This window comes from Solanum pennellii, chromosome 2, assembly GCF_001406875.1.
Source record: "Solanum pennellii chromosome 2, SPENNV200".
NCBI classification, from domain to species: Eukaryota; Viridiplantae; Streptophyta; class Magnoliopsida; order Solanales; family Solanaceae; genus Solanum; species Solanum pennellii.
This window is the reverse complement of record NC_028638.1, coordinates 23315457-23338558: the sequence shown is the minus strand read 5'-3', so window position 1 is coordinate 23338558 and position 23102 is coordinate 23315457.

The following is a 23102-nucleotide window of genomic DNA, read 5'->3' as shown; positions in this document are numbered from 1 at the left end:
TCTACAAGCAAATATACCCAACCTACAAAAATCGATGGGAGCTAGTGATAGGGACATACAAAGGGGAAACATTCCTATTTTTCGGATTAGAATACGACTGAATCCTAGGGGTCTCTTGGGAAAGGACCAAGAGGAAGAAACACATACCTTTTTCGTTGTTCAACACCGTTCCAAACCTGATCCAATGCGCTGCCAACTCCCACGAAAACAATGCTTCACCACCGAAACCTCACGCGCAACCCGTCGAGAAAAATGTTTTTGCTTTTCATTTTTAGTTTAGTTTTTCTTTTAAGTTTTAGTGTACAAGTTCTTCAAGTATGATGAACTTTTGATTTTGTTCTTTTACTGATGGTAAAGCATGAGAACGAGAGTGGAGAGACGTGAGAATGAGAGTGGAGAGATGTGAGAGTAACTTTATGAGTAGGAGTTTTAGGTAAAAATATGATTTTCTAAGGATTAGAGTAGGAGTTTTAGGTAAAAATTTGATTTTATAATGATTAAGTGAAATGACTAACATTCCCTTACTTAAATCAGATAATTAAATACCAATTGATCCAACATAATATTGCTTCCACCAAAGATCGAACCCGGGTGAAGCCTAACTCGCGAACCGGGTCAATCCGTGTCGACCCGACCCAAACCGTCCCCTAATTGCATTTATTAATTACTTAATTAAATACTTAAGGTAATTACAATGCTACCCTTATCCTGGAAAAGACCATTTGACCCCTAGACCCTCCAAACTAAGATTACCCCTTTCAAGTCTGGTTAAGACTCATTTGGGTGAATCTTAATATTCAGGTACCCTACATGGCTGGACCCAACCTTGCTTAGCTCAACTAACTCACCAAGTTGGTTGGCTTGGCTGTTGCATAGGTTCTGAGGTCTGGTTCCACGCGCATTAAGCTGTGTAAACCCGATTTAATCTAGGCATTCTAGGTATGTTTAGGCATTACTTTGCATAGTCATTTTTGGATTGTTACATTATACCCCCCTTAGGAATATTCGTCCCCGAATGAAACTTCTAATTATCTGGCACAATGTCAGTCATATCATAACATAAGTACTTTACACAGTCAAGCAATAGCAAAAAAGAATAGAGGAGATAAGGAAACTTAGACTTAAGAGTAGGAAGTCTAACCTCAAGAGCTGAAAAGATGAGGATAGCGCGATCTCATATTGGCCTTGGCCTTCCATGTAGCACCCTCAACAAAATGGTTTCTCCACAATAACTTCACTGTGGAAACCTCCTTGTTTCTCAGCCGCTTCACCTGCTGGCCTAAAATCTCAACATGAACCTCCTCATAGGACAAGTCTTCATCAACCCTCAAACCTTCAACAGGCAGAATCGATGCTGGATCACCAAGACACTTCTTTAACATAAAGACATCAAAATACTGGATGAACATATGCTAGCTCCGCAGGCAAAGACAACTCATAGGCCACCTCACCCGCACGCTATAAAATCTCGTATGGCCTAACGTACCTCGGACTCAACTTCCCCATCCTGCAAAACCTCATCACCCTCTTAATGGGTGATATCTTCAAGTGGACCTGGTCACCAACATCAAACTCTAAGGGCCGCTGTCTTTTATCTGCATAAGACTTTAGCCGACTGTAAGTAGTAGCCAACCTGTCCCTAATTACCCTGACCTTCTCCAAGTACTCATGAACCAAAATGGATGACTCTCCAACCTCGAACCACCCAACTGGAGACATACACCTTCTACCATAGAGTGCCTCAAACGGTGCCGTCCTAATGCTTGAGTGATAGATGTAATTATACGAGACCTCTATCAATGCTAGATGGTCGTCCCAACTACCCCTGAAGTCAATCACACATGCTCTCAACATGTCCTCCAATATTTGAATGGTGATCTCTACATTCCCATCTGTCTGAAGATTCAAAGCAGTAGTGAGCTTTACCTGCGTGCCTAAGCTCTTCTAGAAGGATCTCCAGCAAATGCGAAGTGAACTGAGATCCTCTATACGAAATGATAGACAAAGGAATCCCATGCCACCTCACAATCTTATCAATGTAGAGTCTCGCATAATCCTCAGATCTATAAGTAGACTTCACAGGGATAAAGTGGGCAGACTTAGTAATCCCGTCCACAAAAACCCATATGGAGTCATGATGTCTCCTAGTGCTCGGAAGACCAACCACGATGTCCATGTTAATGGCCTCCCACTTCAAAGTCAGAACCTCAATAATTTGAGTGAGACCACCGGGCTTATGGTGCTCCGCCTTAACCTGCTGACAATTAGGACACCTGGACACATACTTAGCAATGTCCTTCTTCATGTCGTCCCACCAATAGATCTACTTGAGGTCATGATACAGCTTGGTGGAACCTGGATGTATCGAATACCTAGAACCATGGGCCTCTGCAACAATCTTGGTTCGCAAATCATCCACTTCTGGTACACACAGCCTGTCCTAGTACACAAGTATGTCGTCACCTCCCAAAGTAAATGACTCATTCATCTTTATCAGCATTGTCTCCTTCAACTCCATCAACACAGGATCAAGTTGCTGACCCTTATTGACTTCAACTACAAAGATGATTCATAACTAGGATGAATTGAAACACCCCCACTAGTAAAGTCAATCAACCGCACCCAGTCTTGCCAGTCTGTGTTCATCCTTCACTAACTCCTTCTTCTCATCATCAACGTGAGTTGTACTCCCCATTCTCAACCCGCTCAAAGCATCAGTTACAACATTTGCCTTCCCTGGATGGCACTGGACACTCATGTCATAGTCCTTTAACAGCTCCAACCATGTCCGCTGACGTAGATTCAACTCCCTCTGCGTGAACAAGTACTGGAGACTGTTGTGGTCTATGAGCACATTCACATGCACCTCATACAAGTAATGCCTCAAAAGATTCAATGCAAACACCACAGCTTCCAACTCCAGGTCATGAGTGGGACAATTTTTCTCATGAACCTTAAGCTTTCTGGACGCATAGGCTATCACCTTACCACCCTGCATAAGAACACAACCCAAACCAATCCTAGATGCATCACAATAGATAGTGTAACCCTCACCACATTTAGGCAATGTAAGCTCTAGGGCTAAAGTGAGCTTGTCCTTGAGCTCCTTGAAACTCTTCTCACAAGTCTCCGCCCATTCGCACTTGGCTTTCTTCATAGTCAAACCTGTCAGTGGGGAAGAAATGGAATAAAAACCCTCCACGAACCTGCACTAGTAACCAGCCAATCCTAGTAAGCTACGGATATCGGTGGGAGTAAGAGGTCTTGGCCAGTTCTTAACAACCTCAGTCTTCGTGGAGTCCATCTCCACACCCTAATCAGACATAACATGACCCATGAAGGTCACTAATCTAAGCCAGAATTCACACTTGCTAAATTTGGCATACAGCTGATGTTGTCTGAGTACCTACAAGGTTAGTCCCAAATGTTGTTCATGCTCTTCCTTGGTCTTAGAGTAAATGAGGATGTCATCAATGAATACTATGACAGAAGAATCATGGTATTCACGGCAGACTCGGTTCATGAGGTCCATAAATGCAGCTGGTGCATAAGTGAGACCAAATGACATGACCAGGAACTCATAATGACCATAACGGGTACGAAAGTCTATCTTTGGGATATCTTCATCCCTAACCCTAAGTTGATGATACTCGAAACGTAGATCAATCTGCGAGATGAAACTAGACCCTTGGAGCTGATTGAATAAGTCATCTATACTAAGATGTGGATACTTGTTCTTTATAGTGACTTTGTTGAGCTACCGATAATCGATACACATCCTAAGGGTTCCATCTTTCTTTTTCACAAATAGCACTGGCTCATCCTAAGGGGATATGCTTGGCTAGATGAAACCCTTATTAGTGAGATCTGTTAACTTCCGCTTCAACTCTTTGAGTTCATCTGGATCCATTCTGTAGCGAGGAATTGACATCGGTTTGGTATCGGGATCATGGTCGATACCAAAATCAATCTCTCGAGGTGGAGGGACTCTAGGCAAATCATCGGGGAAAACATCTTGGAACTCACTCACTACAGGTACAGAGTCTATGGAAGGAATGTCATGATCTAGATCATTGACTCTCACAAGATGACATAACAATCCCTTGGACATCATTTTATTAGCTTTTAGCTTCGAAATCAAGGGACTTGAACAACTCGAATCGTACGCCTCCGAGAACAGCTCTACTTCATTAGGGAAACGGAATCTCACAACCCTACTACGAAAATCCATGAAGGCATAACATTTATGGAGCCAATCCATACCAAGTATTATATCAAAGTCATTCATGGGTAACTCAACAAGGTCTGCACACATAGTTTTACCACACACTACTATTGGGTAGTCTTTATGAACCCTATCAACTCTTACATTTTCTCCTAAGGGAGTACTAACTACGATAAGATCATGCAAAACCTCAGGTAGCGTTTCAAAAGTAAGAGCAAGCAAGGGAATCACAAAATATAGCGTAGACCCTGGATCAAGTAGAGTAAAAATTGAAGTTGAGAAGACATGGAGCGTACCTGTGACCACATCAGCAGACTTCTCCTGCTCCTCCTTTCTGTTCAAGGCGTAGAATTTGTTCCTCTTAGGAGGCTCGGCTGCAGTAGCATTCTGGGGATCAGGCCTAGGCTGAGCATTTCCTCCAGCCTGTCCCTTATTTTGTGGATAGTCCCTGACCATGTATCCGCTCTTTCCGCCCGAAGCAGGCATTTGTGCCTAGTCTGAACTCTTCAATGTGAATACGCCCACACTTTCCACATTCCTTTCTGGGACGTTGCACATCACCTCCATTGCCCTTCTTGGGATCGGTTCTGCCTCCTCTGGATGATGCACTCCTCTAATAGTTAGAGTTCCCTGAAATCTGATACCCCTTCTTTAATCTGGGCTGATCACGAAGTCCAAAAGTGATCCTGCCACCAACATTGCTGGGATTTGCCTGGTTAGAAGGTTTAGGTCTCCTGACCTGATGGACTCTCCTCTTCTTCCTACTTTTCTCAACCTGCTGGGCATGCACCATCAGCCTAGACAAGTCCATTCTGTCATGGAGCATCGCAATCCGACACTCCTCCTCCAAGTCCTCTGAGATTCGTGTAAGGAACCTGCTCATCTCGTCCCTTCTGTTCGACACAAGGGAAATGCCATACCTGGACAATTTTACAAATATTAAGGAATACTCCGTGACAGTCATCGAGCCCTGCTTAAGGCTTATGAACTCCTCAACCTTAGCCTCTTTCATCTCCCTGGTGAAGAACCTCTCCAGAAAGGCTATCTTAAAAAGCTCACAAGTAATCGGATCTCCGCCCAATGCCCTACTATCCTGCCACATCTTGCACCAAGTCTGTGCAACATCCTTCAGCTGGTACGAGGCCAGCTCAGCTTTCTCAATATTTATAGTCTTATATCCTTTAAAGATTGGAGGATTCATCCTCGTAAAATCCTGCAACCTGTTCGCCATATTGTGGGCTGGTGGGTTCTCCCACTGAACCTCCTTTTTGTTGGACTGGCTGTCATAGCCTGGGCCTACACAGTGATGGCTTGAGCCATCTGTGCCAAAGCGGTCTGGACTTGCGCATCAGTCAACCCAGTTGGTTTAACTGGCATGGCCATTCCTGCAGCTGGAGACTGGGGTGGAACTTGGTTGCCTCCAGCAGCTTCTTCTTCTCTTCACCGACCACCGTTCCTCCTTGTGTTCATTTTTTGAAAAATAGGAATTGATGTTAGACATGCTCATAACACGAAGTAATCAGACATTAGAGAAGGCACGATAAGATCAGAAGAAGAAAATTTTCCTACTCATCATTCAGTCTCTAATTCATGATAGTGGTGCACTTCACTACCATAACTTAGAAACTACTTGATGTGGTTGATGTGAACTTATTATCCTTGGAATTTAAACTAAGGCTCTGATAACATGTTTTTCACGACAAGGGTCTAGGCCCTAGCTGAAACTGGCGTCGTTGACCACTCGGAGGTCGCAGACAAGCCTACATACGTCATCATTACATCGTATAGATTAATTTAGCAGAAAATTTAATACTTTTGTTTGATTTGAAGTATACATAGACTTGAATTATATCACATTAGTTCACAACAACCATCTAATAATAAGAAACTCAAATGATGGAAATAGTTCATAACTGCATTAATATAAAGTTGCCAAAATGGCACCAATACGGCGTCTAAAAATAAGTAAGAAAGAAACTCTAGTGGAACATCCTCCACTAGCTCATGCCTATGTCTAATCTAGAATATAAGAGATAAGCATCCTCGAAAGCATGAGGGCCTACCACGTCCGTATGAATGCTCCACGTCCGAAAAGCTTCATTGTAGTCTCGTAAGCTCTAGCATCCACCTGCACCAGCACCTAAAAGTAAAGGGTTGTATGGCATTAGTACACACTTGTACTAAGTATGGTTGTATGCAAGTACATACCAAGGAAATGAATGATTAATAAGCGCTCTCTCCTAACGATATTGAGTTATGGAAAGCCAAGTTAGTTGGACTTGCCAAATCAGATTAGGAAAGTCATGCTATGAGAGTAACATGCATCATCATTCTTTTCATATTGCACAAAACACATAACACATTTCATTTAGCACATACATATATCACCGATCTGTCGTTCATATGCCGTGAGACCTTGGAATCACGGACAGACCATTAGAACTTCCCAAATAAGTGCTCAACATATGGGACCTCAACTAGGGAGCCTTCTTTGGCAAAGGCAGAGTCCGCTTTATTCATTCATACATACATAATTTTCATCCATTTATATACCTAGGATGTTGTTTAGGACTCTCATCGAGTTCACTAATCAATGACCAAGAATGACCTAGTGTCATTACTTGAGTCTAGTTCACCTCTTGATTATCCTATCCAAACACCTTTGGTATCATTCATTTCATTGTGTGCATTACATGAGGTTGGACTCATTCTTGCTTTGGGAACTTTAACTTTAAACTACATAGATCATGTCAGCTTTATGAAATGCAGTGTCTACCCCACACCGAAAAGAGGTGAAATCACTGGCAAAAGTTAAACCAAAACTGCTAGCGTATATAGGGAAATGAACTCTACTAGAACCCTATGTTGGCAGCATAGGTTCAATGAATAGGAGATATAAGGAGACCCATAGCCGCTTAAATGGACAGTCTCATCTCATGAGATTTACACGAACCTTTGCCTTCCCGAAAGAACGACTCGCGACTCATAGCTAGCCTATAGGTGCTCCGTCTAAAGTTCCATTACATTCATCTCACACATCATAGAAGTTGGCTTCTAGATTGAGGGCATCAATTCTCATTAGATGATTTCTCATCTCATCATTAGTATTAAGTGTGCATTAATCTCAATACTTTCATTAGCTTAGAGACTAGTCTCCTTATTAGTTTTACACTCTCATAGATGAGTTCGGCTTTTGGTAACACTTATTAGGCTCATTTGAGATTGATCTCATCTTTCATATTAGCCTCTTATTATGTAGTCACCACATTCATTAACTTTCAAGGATTTAATATGACATTTTCACATAGTTTCGTAAAAGACACACTTAACAATAACATAAATCCGAGTATACATATATGAACATAACCATCACAAAAACACATTACATCCCTAAATTCTACCAGCAAACATACCAAACATACAATAAGCGATGGGAGCTAGTGACAGGGACATAAAAAGGGGAAACATTCCTAGTTTTTGGATTAGAATACGACTGAATCCTAGGGGTCTCTTGGGAAATGGACCAAGATAAAGAAACCCATACCTTTTTTGTCATTCAACACCGTTCTAAACCTGATCCAATGCGCTGGAATCTCCAACAAAAAGAATGCTTCACCACTGAAACCTCACGCGCAACCCGTCGAGAAAAATGTTTTTGCTTTTCGTTTTTAGTTTAGCTTTTCTTGAGTTTTAGCGTACAAGTTCTTCAAGAGTGATGAACTTTTCATTTTGTTCTTTTACTGATGATGAAGCGTGAGAATGAGACTGGAGAGATGTGAGAGCAAGTTTAGGAGTAGGAGTTTTAGGTAAAGACTTAGTCAAATTAGGACTCTTTGTTATTTAAATTAAAAATCTGATTTTCTAAGGCTTAAGTTAAATGACTAACATGCCCTACTTAAATCAGATAATTAAATACCAATTACTTTAACTTAATATTTCTTCCACCAAGGATCGAACCCTGGTGAAGCCTAACTCGTGAACCGGGTCAATCCGGGTCGACCCGACCAAAATCGTCCCCTAATTACATTGATTCATTACTTAGTTTAATTACAATACTACCCTTAGCCTGGAAAAGATAATTTTACCCCTAGACCCTCCAAACCTAAGATTACCCCTTTCAAGTCCGGATAAGACTCATCCGGGTGAATCTTAATATTCGGGTGCCCTTCATTGCTGGACCCAACATTTCCTAGCTCAACTAACTCAGCAAGTTGGTTGGCTTGGCTGTTGCATAGGTTCTGAGGTCTTGTTCCACGCGCATCAAGCCATGTGAACCCCGTATAATATAGGCATTCTAGGTACGTTTAGGCATTACTTTGCATAGTCATTTTCTGGTTGTTATAGGTGTTTACTTTATGTATATGATTATATATGTGAATTATGATTGTGGCCTTGAAGGCATTGAATGTGAATTAAGATGAGCTTATGTTGAATTTTAATGTGATGTCTTGTGAAGTTGTGCATGTGTGTCTTGAAGATAATATTTCTAAATGAAGTATAATGTATACATGAAGAATTATAGTGTGTAAATTATGATAAATGTAGTGTGATCATGTTTAGAAGTCAATTCTATGAATAATGGTGATTATGTGGAAGGTGTTCTTATATGTACTCACACACGCTATGAATGAATGAATGAAAGAATGAAGTTAATAAATGTAAATGGGGAATCGTAGGGTAGACACTCTTCGTGAGTAGATATGAAATGTCTAGACCATCCCTACTATTTCTAAAGAATTCTAGTAATAAAAAGGGGGTTTGGGGTGAACACTCTTTGTTATTTGAGATGACGTGGTTAGTAGCAACCTCACTATTCCAAATGAGCTTTCGAAAGATAGGTTGGAGGTTAGATTCCTTTTGCGAGTTAAAATGTGGTATGCAAAAAGTAACCTCTAGGGATAAGTACTCTTCGTTATTTGAGATGTGGTACTAAATAGCTCTATCATAACCTATAGTCAATGAATTAAAAAAATGTTTAACACTCTGTGGTGGAGTTATGCTTAGCATCGAGATTATTTGAAGAATGGGTGGATACTCTTCATGAGTAGAGATGTTGTATCCAATGTACCTCTTGAGATGTATTCTCTTCGTTAGTTTAGAATGAGTTACTTAGAAGCAATCTCTTTGTCCCTTAACTAAGCGCCCACATGGGTAACACTTTTGGAGACCCATGTAAAGGCTAAAGTATGACCCTACATTAGACAGGTGGGGATTCTCATCCAGTAGGGGTAAATACCGGGATTCCACAAAAATGAATCTTATGAACTAAGTGTTCTTAAGGGTGTACTACTTATGGTAGGTGGTTGAATGGGATGCTATTTATCAACTGCACAAGTAAACATTTGGAGTGAGTCTTGGTGTGTCCTTATATGAAAATGATTGAATGGGTCAATATATGATGTTAATGAAGTAAGTTTACTTTATGTCTAATGTTAAAGAAGTATGTTGATATTAAGCCTTGTATGATGAAAACTCTGTAAATGATGAATGTGGTGTGCCTAGTATAGGGTGATTCCTAAGAAGAACTAAGTGGAAGTAGTAGTATGTAATGCTACTTTCAAAGTGCACCAACTGTAACTTGAGAGTTGTCTTAGATGATGGTCTTTATGTGAAGTTCCTAAATGTATGTATGTTTCAACTAGTTGTCTTTACTAATGAATGTTGACTTGTTGAGTTGGAATGAAGTATGCTTATCTTTGGTAGTCTTAAGGATCACTTAGGTGTGTATTGAAGAGGTTGTATGGGCGGATATTCATGCCTTACCTACGTGAGTCTTAAGATAACTTTTGATAGGAAGAGTCTATATGATAATGGTTTAATGTTGAATGTGACTATACATTGAAAAATATGGAAGTTTTACCTTGTATGCTAAATGATGAACTGTTTGATGTTTTTTAACATGATTCATGAAGGCTTTATCAAAATAGAATGAAAAGTATATATTTACTAAAATGACCTCTTTATCATGTTTTTGCATAATTTCATACTTAGTACAATGTTTGTACTAACTCCATACCCTTCTATATTTCAAAGTATAGGTGGAAGGAAAGTGAAGGTTTCTTAGAAGGAAAAGCTTGGGAAGTTGATTCTCTCAAGATTGGTATGTCCTCATATGTTCGAGGAAATAGAATATGTTGGTTCTATTTTCTTTATTTAAAGACTTTGTAAAAGGCTTAGTAAGTTTACTTTCAATGCAAAGGGTCGTGAACCTAAGATATTAATGTAACGCCCCGAGCTACCACCGAGACGCAGACACAGAACCTACGAGCACAGGTGATCCCAAGCTAACCCTGCTCGCATGATCATGAGCATACTAAAGAATATAAACTGATGCGGAAGCTAAATAATAATTTAAACTCACAATATGGGAAATACCCATATTCTAGAACTGAGATATTTGAAAACAATGAGTTTAATACAAAGGAAATATTAACTCAATACTAAGATGAAACTAACTATGACTGAAATAAGCCTTTAACTGACTAGAAATACTCTGACAAGCCACAGATAAGTCTGGCAAAAACTAAAACAAAAAGACTAAATACTGAAAAGAAACTCATGACTATAGTCCTCAAAGAATGAGGACTCACCACTGAATCTGCTGAACTGAAGAACGGAAAATTGATCTATGCGTGATCTGGATGCCGAGAACCTGAACCTAGATCACGAGAAGATGTAGCACACGTATGCGTTAGTACTTGAAATTTAATGAGTATGTAGGATAAAATAAAGGTGAAATAAAACATAACTGAACAAGCACAAAAGCAAGTATAATAATCTAAACATGATATACTTATTTCTGAGCTAACTTGATGCAATGACCAATTTATAACATGATGAAACTGAATATTGAATATACTGATAACTGGTCAATGCAAGAGAGTCTGACTGAACTGTTGGAGCTACTAAAAATCGACAATAAAACCACATGAGCTAAATATGGAGTCCGATGTATACGCCCCATCGAGAGGACCCAATATACCCTGCCAAAGGTATAAAGGCATGTTGTCGTGATCACTAAACTGATTGCCCATAGAGGGGACTTCCAACCTACTTGGCTAGTAGTTCTTGGACTAATTTAGGTACCCTGATCCCTATTCCAACTCTGTATTATGCTGCTCCCGTGAATTATGTAACTAACTCATTATGACTGAGTTTTTGTAAATATACTGGATAACTCAAAACTAACCATGCAGACTGAGAATGCAATAATTAATGTGGTATTTATGCATTTATAACTGAGGCACGTATATCTGAAGTAACTAAAATATCCAACCTAGCATGTGTAATTCAAGAACTAAAGACGTACATAGCTAGGGTTATGAAATTTATGCTATAATCTGAGTAATAACATGATAATCTGTTTAGGAACATATAACTAATTAATTCATGAAGTTCTATTGAATATTTAGAAACCCTAGGTCTAATCATGATATGGGAATCATGAATTTATGTGAAAATTAGGGACCTAATGGGTGAAAGGAACCACTAGTGAAATCACACATACCTGGTGATGAAATTCACAGAGAAATATTCATATTTCGGGGTGGAACTGCTGGAACCTTGCTGCGTTCTTTAACTAGGGTTATTAACTTTTTTCTCGTATCTTGCTTCTAATTTCTATGCTTTTATTCATGATTTGACTTAGGTAAGTTTTATTTATGTTTCTAGGCTTAAACTGACTGGAATCTGTTCAATTATGGTAAAAAGGACGTATCTTAGAGTTTAAACAAAGTGGGAAAAGACTAAAAGAACCCTGAGTTAATTATTGTCGGACCAGACAACGACCTTGACTAACGGTCCGCCGTTCCATCGACGGTCCGTCGTTTAGTCCGTAGGTTTGTCCTGTTCGGTAGGCATTTACTAAAATGGGAATAACTTTTCACACAAAGTTATGATTTTCGTAAGGTTGGTCATTATGGAAAGATAATTCAATTATCTATCTGTGGCTAGGTCATGGGTCACCTAATTCATTTTGTGCTAAGAGTTATGACCATTTTAAGTTGACCCAACTGCATTTCCCCCTTAACTGTCTGCAAATTCCCACCTACGGACCCTGGGTCCCCCTACGGACCGTGTTGGTCATCCGTGACTCTTGTTAAAGAGTGAGTAAATGGGGTGTCGATCGACGGTCACAGACTACGGACCGTAGGTTCGTCCGTCCATCATGACCTAATCAAATTTTCCTGGGCTGAGATTTTGGGGGTTTCTGACCCCGTTGACGCATGTTTTGGACGGACCGTATATCACTCTATGGTCCATCGATGGCCCAGTTGGTTGCACATGCAGATTTTCCTAAAAAGCTTATTTATCTTCTATTTTGAATACGGGGTGTTACATTATCTCCCCCTTGGGAACATTCGTCCTCGGATGAAGACTAAACTAGCTCAAATAGAGGTAGAGAGCTGCAAACCCTACTACTGAACATTGAGTAGTGAGTTTTTGAGTGAATTGGGTTCCGAGAACATGCAAATATGCTGAAAATGCAAGTACAAATTGAGGGAACATGATTCTAAGACTGAATTCATGCATGAACGACTGTAAAACTGAAGAGGAACTATTACCTCAACCTGGAGTGGAATCGGAAGGAAAGAGGTGGGGATACTTGGTCTTCATGTCTGCTTCTACTTCCCAAGTAGCTCCCTCTACGGACTGACTTCAAAACCTTTGAATGAAACAACTTCTTTGTTTCTCAACCTTCTAACCTGACGGTTAAGAATCGTTACTGTTACATCCTCATAAGAAAGATTATCTTTCACCTCCATACTCTCTAATGGCGCTATAAAGGCTGGATCACCAATGCATTTCTTTAAGAGTGAGATGTGGAAGACCGGATGCACTGCTTCTAATTCTGCTTGCAACTCTAACTCATATGCCACATTGCCAAACCTTTTCAAGATCTTGTAAGAGACTACATATCTAGGACTGATCTTCAATTTCTTTCCAAATCTCATCACCCATTTCATCGGTGAGACTTTCAGAAAAACCCAATCATCAACTTGGAACTCTAGTTCATTTCTCCTTACATCTGTATAGGATTTCTAACGACTTTTGGTTGTCTTAAGTTTATCTCTAATGATTTTCACTTTCTCCACAGCATAAAGGATTGAATCTAGACCTATCAAAGCTGCTTCACCTACTTAAAACCAACAAACAAGTGATCTACATCTACGCCAATATAAAGTCTCATAAGGGGCAATCTGAATGCTAGAATGGTAGTTATTGTTATAGGCGAATTCAATAAGAGGATGGTGATCATACCAACTACCTTTGAATCTATCACACAAGCCCTCAACATATCCTCTAGGATCTTAATGGTACGCTCTGCCTGTCGATCCGTCTGCGGATGAAGTGTTGTGATAAGGTTAACTAGAGTACGAAGACCCTTTTGAAATGACTTCCAGAAATGAGAGGTAAATTGAGGACCTCTAACTGAGATGATAGACAAAGGAACCTCATGTAACCTCACAATCTCGTTAATGTAAAGATTGGCATATTCCTTTACCGAATCTATAGTCTTGACCGCCAAAAAGCGAGACTTAGTCATCCTATAAACTATCACCCAAATGGAGTCATCTTTTCTACAAGTACGCGGTAACCTTGTGATTAAATCCATATTAATTACTTCCCACTTCCAAATAGGAATGTCGATCTCATGAGTCATACCTCCTGGTTTCTGATGTTCTACCTTGACTTTCTGGCAATTGGGGCACTTACTCACAAAATCTGCAATATCCCTTTTCATGCCATTCCAGCAATAGACTTCCTACAGATCACGATACATCTTAGTGGCACCTGGGTGAATACAATACTTGGAGTTATAGGATTCTGCAAGAATATGTTGTCTCAACTCGCCCACATCAGGAACAACAATCTACCCTGGTGGCGAAGTACACCATCTCCCCCTTGGGAGAAAACCTCCACTCTCTGATTGTGGATTGCATTCTTAAGTTCAAGCAAAATTGGATCACTGTCTTGTTTTTCCATAAGATCCACTACCAAAGAAGACTCGGCCTCATTCTGAACTGTTACACCACTATATAATATGCTCATAAGTCGAACTCCTAAACGAGCAAGCCTGTGAACATCCTTTACTACCTTCTTCTTTTCTTCCTAATGTGGGCTACACTACCCATAGATAATCTACTAAGAGAATCTTCTACTACATTCGCCTTACGAGGATGATAATGCACACCCATATCATAATCCTTAAGGAACTGAAGCCATTTCCTCTGGCGAAGATTCAACTCCTTCTGGGTGAACACTCACTGAAGGCTCTTATGGTCAGTGAAAATATCTACATGAATACCATACAAGTAGTGTCTCCAGATCTTGAGTGCAAACACCACTGCTGCAAGCTCGAGGGTCATGAGTTTGAAAGTTCTTATCATGCACTTTCAGTTGTCTACAAGCATAAGCTATAACATTATCTCATTGCATCAACACACAACCAAGGCAAACTCTGGATGCATCACAATAGATCACATAACCATCTGAACGTCTAGTAGAGTCAAGATTGGTGCCGTACTCAATCTAGTTTTTAATTTTGTGAAGCATTTCTCACAATCATCTGACCATTGGAACTTGACCATCTTCTGACTCAACCTATTCATGGTGAGGCTATGGATGAAAATACTTCCACGAGCCTTCTATAACAACCCACTAGACCTAAGAAACTTTTGATATCTGTAGAAAAGGTAGGTCTGGGTCATTGTTTCACTGCTTCTATTTTCTGAGAATCCACTCGGATCCCCTCGCTAGATACAATGTGATAAAGAAAAGCAACGGATTGCAACCAGAGCTCACATTTGATAAACTTAGCTAATAACTGGCGATCTTTGAGAGTCTGCAAAACAAATCTCAAATAACTTGCATGTTCTTTCTCATTCCTAGAGTAAATGAGGATATCATCAATAAAGATGATAACGAACAAGTCCAAGTACTGTTTGAACACTTTTTTCATCAAATCCATGAAAGCTGCAGGAGCATTGGTTAGTCCAAATGTCATAACTAAAAATTCATAATGACCATACATAGTTCTAAAGGCTGTTTTCAAAATGTCACTATCTCTGACTCTGAGCTGATGATAACCTGATCTGAGGTCTATCTTTGAGAAATGGCTAGCACCCTGAAGTTGGTCAAACAAGTCATCAATCCTGGGGATGGGATACTTATTCTTGATTATGACATTGTTGAACTGTCGATAGTCAATGCACATTCTGAGAGAACCATCTTTTTTCTTTACAAACAACACTGATGCACCCCATGGTGAAATACTGGGTTTCATGAAGCCCTTATATAGAAGGTCATTCAACTACTCTTTCAATTCCTTAAGCTCTGTTGAATCCATTCTGTAAGAAGGAATAGAAATAGGCTAGGTATCTGGTAGGAGATCAATTCCAAAGTCGATTTCCCTTTTGGGAGGGACCCTAGGAAGATCTTCTGGAAACACTTCTAGAAACTCATTGACTATTGGAACTGATTCAATAGTTGGGGTTTCAGAGCTAAAAGTCTTAACCTGAACTAGATGATAGAGATAACCCTTGACAATCATCTTTCCGGCCTTAAGGTAAGAAATGAATTGACCCATATGCGCTAAGCTACTACCTTTCCGTTCTAGGATTGGTTCGTCTTGAAACTAGAAACGAACATTCCTTGTTTTACAATCGACTAAGGCATAACAGGAATGTAAACAATCCATGCCTAGAATGACATTTAAGTCTACCATTTCTAACTCTACAAGATCTTCTGAGGTGACTTTCTGATTCTGTGATAGGGCAATTTCTGTATACCTGTCTAGCTATAACTGGGTCACCAACTAGAGTAGAGACTGAAAAAGGTTCTGAGAGATTTTCTGGACTAACACTAAATTAGACTTCTGTGTAAGGAGATACAAAAGAAAGACTAGCCCCTGGATCTAACAATGCATAAACATCAGGGTCAAAGACTCGTAACATACAAGTGACTACATCAGGAGAACCTTCCTGCTCCTGGCGAGCCTGAAGAACATACAATCTGTTCTTGCGCTGACCGCCACGTGTACCAGATGAGTTACCCTGCTGAGTTGGGCGACTTGCTGGTGCTGCCGAAGTTGTAGACTGAGCTCTACCATTACCGCCTCCTTGACCTTGTATAGAAGGACAATCCCTCAACGTGTGACAAGATTGAGCGCACTGAAAAACGTCCCTCTTTTCCTACAAGACACTCGCCCAGATGGTTCTTACCACACTTAGGGCAAGTGGGGTAAGTCTTGGTGCCTGAAATACTTCCCTGAGATTTAGAGCCTGGTGCTATACCCTTCTGGTCATACCTGTTCTTGGAGGTTCGAACACTAGCTGACGAAGGGGATGGAGCTGAAAACTTCTGCTGACTTTGCGAGCGATTTCCACCACCTGATTTCTGGAAAGAATAGTCATAGTTCCCAGTCCTAGTATCACCCTCAACCTGCTGAGCATGAGTTATAAGCCTAGATATGTTCATATCTCCTTGTACCATATTACTTCTACACTCAGTTTTCACCAAATCCGACACTCCATACAAGAACTTATTCATTTGAGACCTGGAGTCAGCAACCATGAGAGGAGCATACCTGGAGAGTTTATTGAACTTGAGTCCATACTCTTGGATTGTCATGTTACCCTGCCTTAAGTTCATGAATTCTTGGGCTTTTGCTTCTCTCAACTCTATTGGGAAAACTTTTCTAGAAAGGTCTCACTAAAGCAATCCCAAGTAATAGGAGCTGCATCTGTACCCCTATTTTCCTTCCACTGAGTGCACCAGATATGAGCAACATCCTTTAACTGGTATGAGGCCAACTAAATCTGATCTTTCCCAGTGACTTGCATTACCTCAAACATACTTTTTGATCTCATCCATAAAATTCTGAGGATCCTCATAAGTTTGTGATCCTAAGAACTCAGGTGGATTCACCTAACAAAGTCACGGACCCTTGCTGTTATTGATCCACCATTTTTATTCACCTGAGCATGAACCCGATTGTTCTAGTTAGTAATACTCTGAGACAACATATGTATGGCATTCCTGAACTCAGCATTGGAGACTTCTTGATCTGGGACTGGAGGAGTTGCGTTTGTATTTCTGGCATTCGCATTCCTAGCGTCAAATCTACGATGAGGCATGATCTGGAACGTAGAACGTCAAGTTAGAATGAAATAAGATCATACCTTATGCACGATAATTATAACAACAAAGTGTAAATTTCCTAAAACACTTCATAGCCTCCCTCTCATTAGATTTGTTGCACTTCACACTCATGAAAAGGACTCTACTTAGTGCGGCTTTTCATACATCCTAGGACACTTAAACCTTGTACTCTGATACCATGTTTTGTCACGCCCCGAGCTATCCCTAAGACGCGAACACTAAACTTAGGACCACACGTGATCCCAAGATAACCCTGCAGGCATAATCATGAGCATACTAAAAAGTATAACTGATGCGGAAGATAAATCATAATTTAAACTCAAAAGATTGAGAATACCCATATTCTATAACTGAGATATTTGAAAACAATGAGTTTAATACAAAGGAAATATTAACTCAATACTAAGCTGAAAGTAACTATTTCTGAAATAAGCCTCTAACTGACTAGAAATACTGGGACATGCCCCAGCTAAGTATAGAAAAAACTAAAACAAAAAGACTAAATAATGAAAAGAAACTCATGACTATTTTCCTCGGAGAATGAGGACTCACCACTGAATCTGCTGAATTGAAGATCAGAAAATCGATCTATGCGTGATCTGGATGCCGAGAACCTGAACCTATATCACGAGAAGATGTAGTACACATATGTGTCAGTAGTTAAAAGGTACTGAGTATGTAGGATAGAATATACCTTAAATAAAACATAACTTAACAAGCAAAAAAACAAGTATAAGAATCTAAACATGATATACTGATTTTTGAGTTAACTTGATGCAATGACTAATTTATAACATACTGAAACTGAATACTGAATATTGAATATACTGATAACTGGTCAACTCAAGAGAGTTTGACAGAATTGTGGGAGTTACTAATAACCGACAATAAAACCACATGAGCTAAATATAGAATTTGATGTATACGCCCCATCAAGAGGACACAATATACCATGTCAAAGGTATAAAGGCAGGTTGGTGTGATCACTAAACTTATTGCCCACAGAGGGGGCTTACAACCTACTTGGCTAGTAGTTTTGGGACTAATTTGGGTATGCTGAGCCCTAGTGCAACTCGGTATTATGCTACTCTCGTGAACTATGTAACTAACTGATTATGACTGAGTTTTTGTAAATACTGGATAGCTAAAAACTAAACATGCAGACTGAGAATGCAATAATTAATCTGGTAATTATGCATTTATAACCGAGGCATGTATATCTTATGTAACTGAAATATCTAACCTAGCGTGTAATTTAAGAGCTAAAGTAATACATAGCTAGGGCTCTGAAATTCATGCAATAATATGAGTAATAACATGATAATCTGATTTGGAACATATAATTAATTCATGAAGTTCTGTTGATGTTTTAGAAACCCTAGGTCTAATCATGATAGAGGAATCAAGAATCTGACTGAAAACTAGAGACATAATGGTGAAAGGAACCCACTAGTGAAATCCCACTTAACTGGTGATGAAATTCACAGAGAAATATTTAGATTTCGGGGCTAGAACTGCTGCAACCTTTTGCATTCTAGAACTAGGGTTCTCACCTTTTTCTCCTTTGTTGCTTATAATTTTCTAAGTTTTGATTTATGATTTTGACTTAGGTAAGTTTTAGTTATATTTATAGTCTTAAACTTACTAAAATTTGATGATTTAGGGTCAAAACAATGTATCTTTGAGTTTAAATAAAGTGGGAAAATACCAAAAGACCCTTGATTTAATTGTTGTCGGACCAAACGATGACTTAGACTGACGGTCTGTCGTTCCATTGACGGTCCGACGTTTGGTTCGTAGGTTGGTCCTGTTCGACAGGCCTTTACTAAAATGGGCATAACTTTTTACATGGAGGTCTGATTTTAGCAAGGTCCGTGGCTGGAAAGCTAATAAACTATCTATCTGTACGTAGGTCATGGGACACCTAATTTTGTGCTAAGAGTTATGACCATTTGAAGTTGACCCAACTGCATTTCCCCCTTAACTGTCTGCTAATTCTCTCCTACCGTCAAACCTACGGATCGTGGGTCCACCTACGGACCGTGTTGGTCATCTGTGGCTTTTATCAGAGAGTTTGTGAATGGAGTGTCGATCGACGGTCACAGACTATGGATTATAGTCTGACCTACGGACTGTAGGTCCGTCCGTCGATCATGACTTAACGAAATTTTCCTAGGCTGAGATTTTGGGGGTTTCTGACCCCATTGACGGATGTGCAGGATAGACCGTAAGTCAGTCTACGGTCCATCGATGGCCCCGTTGGTTGCACTTGTAGATTTTTGGATATGGGGTGTTACAATTAAGACATGTCTAAGTTTGCTTGTGATGATCATACTTGTTCCTTGATTTTTTTATTAAGAGTTTCTTTTAGTTATGTTGTGAAAAGTTTTAATTCCGCACTAGTTTTCATACTTATGTAATGAATGAGAGATAAGAGGCTTGTACAAGACCTCCGTGAGGTCAAGTACGCCGTGTGGAGACTTAAAAGTGCTCTAACTTCTACGGTACACTCTCGGGTCATTACAACGATGCGCCACAAATCCACTAGTAGGGTTAGCGTGTCGCATCAGATGGTGTCTCTAAAGTTTGGGGCTGGCTACCCACACCAAGAAAGCAATAGGCTCACCTTTCTTAACTCATTTTCCTTCGCTTGTCCCATTTGAGTCTCGTTAAAGTATACCTTTACCCCCTTTTGATTCTAACTACTCTCAATCTTCTAAAGAACCACTTTGTTTACCGAAGCATTAGGAGTGACTTGATTGACAACTTTTTGTTGTTGCACCATGAACAGTTGTTGACAGAGTGATTACTCTATAGTAATTATCAGGTGGTGGCCAGTTGCCACAATTTTGCTCCTGAAACTCTGATAATTGTATTCATTTTGTAGGTTCGTTGATTCCATTATATTCTAGGTAAAATATTGTGTCTGTGTGTGAGTAATCACATGAGGAGTTTGAAATTCTAGTCATCTTGAAACAACTTCCAGTAAGACTTATCTTGTTGTAAAGAATCAAAAGACAAGTTTGAATGTGCAAATTGAAACTTCATGAGAATATAAGTGTATGAGAAGGATAAGCAAAATTAAATAGAATTGATAAAGTTTGATGCGTCGATTCGAGTTGAACCCCGGAGAAGAGATGTAACCAATTTTACTTTCTTGAACTTCTATTCTACTCGACTATACTATTGGGAAAACTATCAAAATGGTCCTTTAATGTATCAGATTTATTAGTCTAGTGTGTGAACAAAAAAAGTTTAAAGTTGAATTACTATTTTACTTAAACTATAAATTAAAATGATTTTTAATGTTTTTTTAAAGTTGTGAGGACCAAAGGACTCCTTTAATAAAACAAAAATCTGTACAACACGCCACTAGCCCAACAAAGACAAAGCAACAAATTAATAACAATAACAAAAATAAACTACAAACCAAAACAAGCAACTGCTTAAATGGAAAAGGAATAGGAAAGTGATATATGGAATGAAACTTCTCGCATCTGTCACTTCAGATGGCCGGCAACTTATCCGTGGGACTCATCCTCCATAACTGACCTCTCCATTTCTTGAAGGGTGGTGAGCAGACCAAATACTCTGTTTTGCTTGAAGCGAAGGAAAATTTTCATAAGAAAAAAGTGATGGACTATTAAGAAGGAGGAGATTTTGTATTGAGGTATCAAGGTAGATTGTGTGTGCCAAAGGGGGATGAACTTCAAGAGAGGATCATGGAGGAAGCTCATACATCGAGATACGAAATCCATCCTGGTTACACAAATACGTATCATCACTTGAGAGAAATTTATTAGTGGAGTATCATGAAAAAGTGCATTGCAGAATTGATTTCTAAGTGCCCATATTGCCAACAAGTTCTAGTAGCTGAGAACCAAAGGCCCAGTGGTATTGCCAAAAAATAAAGATTTTGGAACACAAATGGGAAATGACTAATATGGATTTTATTATGAGTTTGTTGCGGTCTCACATGCAACATTATTCGACTTGGGTGATAGTAGATATGATGACTAAATCAAACCACATTTTGCCAGTAAAGACTACCAATACAACAGAGGAATATGACAACTGATATATTCAAAATGCAGTCACACTTCATGGAGTTTCGGTGTCTATCATTTAAGATAGAGGTGCAAAATTTTGGAAATCTTTTTAAAATAGTTTGGATTCGAAGGTAAAACTGAGTACTACTTTCTATTCTCAGACTAATGGTCAAGAAAAGCACAATTTAGACTTTATAGGATATGTTGAGGGCGTATGTGATCGATTTTAATGGTAATTGGGATTATCACTTACCTCTCATTGAGTTTTCTTAGAACAATAGTTCTCACTCTAACATATGGCTCCGATTAGATGGTTTGAGGTTTGTGTATCCTGATTATAGGAACATACTTAGTTCATTAAGCAATGAAGAAAGTTAATATCATTCAAGAAAGGTTGGAAATGGTGCAAAGCCGCCAGACATCCTATTAAAATGTTAGGAGAAGAGACTTAGTTTGAAATGGATGATTGAGTTTACTTGAAGGTTTCACCCATGAAGGGTGTGATGAGTTTTGGAAAGAATATTCTAGATTTCAATTGTGACGAAGTGTATGGGTGATCCTTCACTTATATTACCTACTTAAATATTCGTATTAACAACATCCTATCTTATAAAGAGGTACCCATTTAGATTCTAGATAGTCAAATGCGCAAGTTGAGGAGAAAAGAGGTAATATCAGTCAAGGTATTATGAAGAAATCATTTTGTTGAAGAAGGTACCTGGGAGGATGAAGAGGATATGAAGAAGAGATACCCAAATCTCTTTAAATCTATAGAAATTCCTAATCAAGGTACTAATTCTTTTGTTGGTACTCTTTTAAGTTGAAATGTTTAATTTTGAATCATTTCTTGCAGGGTATTTGAGTTGGGTGTAGGTGTTTCAAACCTCATTTATACTTAGAGTAATCTCATTTGAGGATGAATGATCCCAAGGGGATATGCTATAATACCTCGGTCTTAGAAAGAGCTAATTCTAGAAGAACTAACTTGTAAAGAGTAAAAATGAGAATTTGTCAAGTTATGCTTACGTTGTGAGTTTTGGGTCAAGTTCAAATCACCATAACTTTCAATGTAGGATGAGTAAGGTAACCTATAATTTATCGAATCAAAGGTATTTGAATCCTCTTTCCAACGCCACAAATTTTTCTAAATTTTCAGTTCGGATGAGGGAGGTATGCCGGTCTGAAGTAAGCTTGTCAAGTTAAGAAAAGATTATTCAAATTAATGAGGGGCATTTTGGTCTTTTCCTTACCCCATTGATACGGTCAAACTTACTTCTCAAATAAGAAGTAAAGCGGTCGTGTCAAGTAAATAACCCAACTAGTGAGGTTGGGATCGTTCCCACGAGGAAAATAGTCTAGACTTAACTTCAACCTGTTATTACTATTGTTCGGTTGATGACTTCCTTGGAAAGTAAAAACATAAAAAGGGGGGTTTGTATTTCCTAATGAGTAAAAATATCTAACGAAATTGAAAGAGACACTTAACTGTTTTGAAAGTTGGATTTTAATCAATTAATCAAAGTAACTAGGGTTTACGTGTTCCCCACAGGTTCATAACTTGATAATTCTAACTATAACAATTCTTTCCTAGTATCTTGCATACAAAGTGATAAGTTATGTATTTCTAAATCCTTGGTCCGGCATCTAGAAAATCTCACTCCGCA